The sequence below is a fragment of the Tubulanus polymorphus genome, chromosome 2 (genome assembly GCF_964204645.1).
Source record: "Tubulanus polymorphus chromosome 2, tnTubPoly1.2, whole genome shotgun sequence".
Taxonomy (NCBI): Eukaryota; Metazoa; Nemertea; class Palaeonemertea; order Tubulaniformes; family Tubulanidae; genus Tubulanus; species Tubulanus polymorphus.
Window position 1 is genome coordinate 24,503,462 of NC_134026.1, and position 7,422 is coordinate 24,510,883.

General features: G+C 34.1%; 1 long non-coding RNA gene across 3 annotated transcripts; it reads left to right on the top strand.

Annotated features, from left to right (window-relative positions):
- Nucleotides 1-907: 907 nt before the first annotated feature.
- On the top strand, nucleotides 908-7,191 carry LOC141899276 (uncharacterized). 3 transcript variants are annotated; one of them, XR_012618619.1, is made up of 3 exons: nucleotides 908-931; nucleotides 3,021-3,205; nucleotides 6,637-7,191. It is a non-coding gene; the product is annotated as an uncharacterized LOC141899276 (long non-coding RNA). The 3 variants fall into 3 exon arrangements; XR_012618617.1 differs by having other exon boundaries at nucleotides 929-1,064; XR_012618618.1 differs by lacking the exon at nucleotides 908-931 and adding an exon at nucleotides 2,609-2,641.
- The last annotated feature ends 231 nt before the right edge of the window (nucleotides 7,192-7,422 follow it).

The window sequence follows — 7,422 nt, forward strand, 5'->3', positions numbered from 1 at the left end:
CTTGAATATTCGTTACGACTTCCGTTTTATGAGTTACGAATTACAACTTAAATACGTTTTACGAATTACGAGTTACGATTTACGAGTTAAGTGTTGGAGTTTCGGTTTGCAAGAGTTCAAGGACAGTGGCCACGTGGTAGGCCATTTCACTGTGTGGGTGTAATTATTAGACGAATAACTGTAACGATGATGGATTGCTGTATGCGGCCCAGTGTTTTCAAAAAATAAATACATTTTTTCTAAATTGATGAATCTTGTTCTAATTATCAAAATCATTTCCAGCTAAGATCTATTGAAATATCGTCTATTAAAATCATCGTGCACGTAACGGGGCAGTCATCAGTCAGTGTGAAATGTATTGTCAGCATTTAATAGATTTTGAGAAGGTTCGCACCAGATGGCCAACGCGCAAATTTTCTGTCCTGTAATAGACCACTGCAGTCGAGATTGATTCACTATGTACAATAAATTACTCTTATTATGCTGTTTGAAATGACAATTCGACTTCATTTTGAAACCCGTTCTTTGAATTATGCGCTTCGGATATCCGAAGCCAGTTAGTGAAAAACGTGTAATTCGTAAAACGTAAGTCGTAAATCGTAAGTCGTAACGTATTGTAGGAAATGTATTAGTAACTCGTAAAACGTAAATCGTAACTCGTAAAACGGAAGTCGTAACGAATATTCAAGGAAATGTATAAGTAACTCGTAAAACGTAAATCGTAACTCGTAAGTCGTATGGCCCTTGAGGTATTCCATAATTATTCAATAATTCGGCCTGAATATCTCGCGGATTACACAAAAAATACTGCCGTGGATACCCTGATTTGAATATTCTCGGAGCTACCCTTTGTATTCGTCGGTACAGAAGAGACCTGCAAGTGGAGCCGGAAATTGCGGGAATGGCATTAATGGCGGTGTTATTGAAGCAGGTATAACTGTATGCCGTTTTACGGCATGCAGCCCCAATTAGCGGCCCCAGGGATCTTAACTGGATGGGTATTGTTCGTTAACGTCCCTGAGGATATTGAATGGTCATATCTGACATACTTACAGCCCTTTAGGGTAAATTGATTAATTATATTTCTATGAGTAAATGTGGCTTTAAACGAACCAAAAAAGTCAAAATTCAGCAAAATATCCCTCCGGATTGTTGATTTAATCAGATAAATTTTTACAACCCTGGGAACTTTGACTGGACATTATCTGGCATATTTACATACCTGGGGCTGATATCTGCATTAACAACCCTAGGGACCTTAACTGGACATTATCTGGCATATTAACATCCCCAGGGCTGATATCTGCATTAACAACCCTGGGGACCTTAACTGGACATTATCTGGCATATTAACATCCCTGAAGTTGATATTTACATTAACAACCCTAGGGACCTTACCTGGACATTATCTGGTATATTTACATCCCTGGGGGTTGATATTTACATTAACAACCCTGGGGACCTTAACTGGACATTATCTGGCATATTAACATCCCTGAAGTTGATATTTACATTAACAACCCTGGGGACCTTAACTGGACATTATCTGGCATATTAACATCCCTGAAGTTGATATTTACATTAACAACCCTGGGGACCTTACCTGGACATTATCTGGTATATTTACATCCCTGGGGGTTGATATTTACATTAACAATTCTGGGGACCTTAACTGGACATTATCTGGCATATTAACATCCCTGGGGTTGATATCTGCATTAACAACCCTGGGGACCTTAACTGGACATTATCTGGCATATTAACATCCCTGAAGTTGATATTTACATTAACAACCCTGGGGACCTTAAATGAACATTATCTGGCATATTTACATCCCTGAAGTTGATATTTATATTAACAACCCTGGGGACCTTAAATGAACATTATCTGGCATATTTACATCCCTGGGGGTTGATATTTACATTAACAACCCTGGGACCTTAAATGGACATTATCTGGCATATTAACATCCCTGAAGTTGATATTTACATTAACAACCCTGGGGACCTTAACTGGACATTATCTGGCATATTAACATCCCTGAAGTTGATATTTACATTAACAACCCTGGGGACCTTACCTGGACATTATCTGGTATATTTACATCCCTGGGGGTTGATATTTACATTAACAACCCTGGGGACCTTAACTGGACATTATCTGGCATATTAACATCCCTGAAGTTGATATTTACATTAACAACCCTGGGGACCTTACCTGGACATTATCTGGTATATTTACATCCCTGGGGGTTGATATTTACATTAACAACCCTGGGACCTTAAATGGACATTATCTGGCATTTTTACATCCCTGAAGTTGATATTTATATTAACAACCCTGGGGACCTTAAATGAACATTATCTGGCATATTTACATCCCTGAAGTTGATATCTGCATTAACAACCCTGGGGACCTTAACTGGACATTATCTGGCATATTAACATCCCTGGGGATAGCTGACATCCTCTAACCATTCGTCCATCCATCAACTTTCGATTCAAATTGCACCACGAGTCAGTATATCCATAAAAACATAGAAAATATCTCCTTTCACCAAAAAATACAGTAAACCTTGACCGACCAACTTGAACTTAATAAGTGCAAGTCTGAATGAGTTGGTAATGTTTTACAATCCAATGTAAGAGAAAAACGATTACAGTATAAAATATATTTCGAATTGTCTATTCACAAAATACAAAACATTATTACAGTGCACAAATTGGACAAACACCTCTTCTCAATCGGCAACTTCCTTTACCCCTCTTGATACACTGCCTGTGCAGCCAAAAGAATTCACACCTCTCACATCCTTCCTTAAAAAGAGATAATCCAATAATCTGATCAGAGTATGGTAATAATAATATAAGTGATTATTAACAGCTTTTTTGTATCTCTTACCCAGAGAATTCTTTTGTGTTTGTCATCAGCTGGTTCCTTTTGGCCACACAACCGGCATACCATTTTTAGTATTTCTGTATCTATAGAAATATATATATTGTTCATTTCATTTATTTCAGATGTATCTTGACCACCAACAAGTTGCGCTTTGATCTACTGATAGAAGAGTACCTACCGCATACACCATGGAGAATTTCCAGCACTTGTTCTTGCATAGATTCGATTCCAGAACTAGCTGATTCAAAATCCTCTAGCGAGGTTTCGCATATTAGACCTTCAGCGAACTGAAAGAAGAGAATTTCAGGTAATGCGAAGACCTATAAATTAAAGAAACTATCAGTGATTATTTTGAAGGAGTTATTGAATTTTTTTTGCTACTCACAGCAAGGCATAGAAGTCCACATGACGTGCTATCCTGCTGCTTAGTATGTGGAATTGTCCTGATTTTCCATTTGTTTCGGTCAAAATTCAGCAAAATATCCCTCCGGATTGTTGATTTAATCAGGCCACCATGTAGGTCTATTCGTGTCATGGCCCCATATTGATCGACTTTTTTTTCCTTCTGAAAATAACATAAGAATTTGTAATAGAATGTATGATTTAACCTTACTTGGATCAGCCTCCCAGAATTCTGCCAAAATCATCTAATTAAAGAAAAAGTCCTCCCTGTTTTCATCACAATTTTTCAAAAGTAATAAATTTTTTTGTCATGTACGTCTCGGTTTGCAATCTAGCAACTTGTAAAAATTTATGTTCATCTCAATGTTCAATCTTGTAATTTTCAAAAAAAGTTTTTTCATTTCTCCCATTATTTGAATCAAATTCATCACAATTTTCACTCCTTTTTTATTTTTTTCTGCAGTCCTTCTGAGGTTTAATGTAGGAAATACTCAAAATAATTCTAAAAAACTTTTTAAAAAAAATTTTTTCCCTGTTTTCTTCCAGTTTAAAGCACATATTATCAAATATTCCCTTAGCCCTCCCACTATTTCGTGAAAAATTCTGAACTCCGACTAATAAAAAAGGCCTTAGTGTTAACTCACCAGCTCCGACGATAATTCTTGAGACCAAAGCTCTTAGAGTATGATTCCCTTGGGCGTCAATTTCTTCATATGCATGGTCCTTCAATGAAACTTTACTCCATAACGCTTCTCCATCTGAATTTTCATCCGTAGATTTTTTTAGGGACGCTACTACCACTTTTAAGAACTCCGACTTAAGTACGGAATTTTGTGTTGCCGTCTGAAGTGCAGGGATGTCTAAAAAGAAAAAAAATATTTGCTGAATTATGATCACTTGATTGTCACCAAGTCATGTGGTTCCATACATGTATTTATCAAGAAAAATTATCCTGTGAATTGTCAGATATGAGAATCATATATATTCGTTAAACAAGTATTTGAAACAATAAACATGTTTGGTACTTGCTTGAAACAATATCTACAGACCCCTTGTTATATTGAAGTAAAACCATTGCTGGCAAGTTCTTTTCTGATTTTATCTGAAAAATGTTATAATCATATGAAAATCTCGTAGGCCCTTTCATTTACTTTTGAATATATTATGAAAACATGATTCTTGTATGATCTGTTCTTATAAAAGTAATTTTGTTTTCACCTTTTTAGTTATTCTTGCAAACCTTTTTCTTTCATTACACCTCAACTTCTGTAGAGAGGTCAGCTTGCGTTTAACAGTCTGAAGATGAGAATAATGCATGACCGTTACAAATTTATCAAAAACATATTTAACTACTGGTATAAGATAAGGGGTAGTAGATAAAACCCCTGGGTTGAAATCCTTTGAAGTAGGTAAAAATCTCTACTTGGTATTTTCAATCACATATCAAAAAAAAGATGATTCTCCAATTCTATTAGCTTGCAATAAAACTGCAATATATCCAAACAGTGCAATAAACTCTTTCGATAGATTCTTAAATAAATAATTAGAACTGTGCGATTAACACTGAAACCAATTTTTCAGTTTCCTGCAAGATAAAGGGTTATGCTATGTGAACTTTTTTTTACCTGACTTACCTGTGAGGCGATTGTAGGAAAAAATACCACCAGTGAAAATGACAGTAGGAAAAAAATGCCATAGACATTCAGAATATAATTACTGCTTACGAATTTGATTTTAACTAACAATAGAGTAATAATTTTTGATTAACTTTTAATTTTTGATTTAAGTAATGTTCATAGTATGCCACAAACTAAAGAAATTTTAAGTGGAGAAACTTAGGGGTACTAAAATACAGCGCCAAATACAATAGCAGGTTTGAAATTCAATAGAAAGAGATCATTGATAAAATGACTGATAATTAATGCAGTCAACTCGAATACATATGTTCATAACAACTGAGTTCTTTTTCCTACTATACAAAAAGTGACATTTTTTCCTATGTTGCAAAATTTGGTGGCAATAGATATTGCCAACACAAGTTCTAGGGATTGTCCAAAGCAATGCAAGTATTATGTGAAAGTATTATGTAATTATGTGAAATTACCTACATTACCAAGTTAGCAAGGCTAGACTGGATCATTTTTTCAAACTCAAAAATCTTTTTTCAAGGACTGTGTTTTAGAAGTATTTGTCATTTTTCATTAACTAAGAATTAACAAACACCCATAGAAATGATTCTAGCTGTCTTAATATCCATGATATCATAAAAGTGTGTAAGCAAACTTCTATGACAATACAGACCATGAGCTTCACCTGGCCTTGCAATCCTATTGTCCTGTTGTTAACATGAACAATTGCCATGCAGTTGTGGTCCCACTAATTATTTAAGTATTGGCTGGATTCCTTACAATTAAGATAATGAAGTTGAACTAAGTAAATATTAACAGCTTTACTTAATGGGGAGCCACAACTCTGGAAATCGAAATTGTAAAAATCCATAATATGATCAATAATTTATTATGCTAGCTTGATTTCAAAATATTTAATAATTAATTCTAATAATTCATCGCATCGCACAGTTAAAAATACTACAAGTAAAAAATTGCCAAGAGTTGATTTTTACCTACTTTGAAGATTTTGAGATGATTATTGTACCATTTGAATGAAAAGGTACTGCAAATCAATAGTTCATTAATACTAAGTTAATACTTAAAGTTACCGCACAGCTCAAATTTATCACGAGTTGAAGAAAATTCATCACACAGTTTAAATAGATTACACTAGCTAAATAGATTACACAACTGTTTAAAAAAACACCTGACGATGATCTCTAGGTTGAGATCGAAACGTTGTGTATTCTATATATTTTAGATTGAATAAATAAATTCTTGTTTTTAAATTCTTTTAATCTGTAAGTAGTGGGTTTTTATCTTATTATACGTTCACCACATTTGAGTGTGGTTATCGTTCTATCAAAATATTTCAATTTTGAATTTTGAAATATTACATAAGTTCATTAATTCCATCAATTTAACAATTTATTTAATTCTGAGAATTAAAAGTTAAAAAAACACGAATTGGAGAAATATATTTAAATAATTGCTGACCAAAATGGATCATTCGATGATTCCAAAAATGTATTTTAGTGCAAATCCTATTTTTAGAATAGCCTACATGAAAATCTGAAAATACGTATGGATGCCCTTGATTTTGAAAATGACGGATGTCACTGCTTTAAAAAAATGTTCTGTCACTTACCGTATTCGTGAATGATTGTTCATCAGACATCGTGTACTTTGTTTTGTCAATTCCTATATGTATATTTATCTCTTCCAGGTTGGTTGATCTAATAATAAGCGGGTTATGATCCTCAGCACCCAGAAGTATATTTATATGCAGAGCCTCCGAAAATACCCGTGAAAGGATACTAATTAACGCTCTCAAAAACATGGCATGGCATTTATGATAAGGTTTAATTCAGGTGGCTGCTAGTTACTGATGGAATTTAATTACTGGCTAGGAAGCAGTTGTTAATTAATTATTTCTACCTGTTTCAGCTGCTTATTTTGTAAAGCGTCACCATTAATTTGATATTATAAGTCAGACCACTTGACAGAATGAAGTAGAATTGTACATTGTAATTACTTTGGCATTTATAAGGTTTAATTCAGGTGGCTGCTAGTTATTGATAGAATTAAATTACTGGCTAGGAAGCAGTTGTTAATTAATTATTTCTACCCGTTTAAGCTGCTTATTTTGTAAAGTGTCACCATTAATTTGACATTATAAGTCAGACCACTTGACAGAATGAAGTAGAATTGTACAATGTAATTACTTTGTATGGACAAGAATAATACAAATGTATCAAAATTATGATGAAATCTGTAATAAAGAGATATATATTTAAATTTTGAGTTGATCATTTGTTTAATTTTTATATTTTCCCTACTTAAAAAAAAATACAAGTTCTGAATGCTAAATTTCAAGCTAATTATTCACAAGATTAAGATTACAGGCTAACCATTTAGAAAGATGATGAGCTGTTTTGGAACAGTTGTTGGTAGTGGGAGCCATTGAGCTTTGGTGAACAGGGCCTGCCTTATTTTGCAACCAAGATCAGGG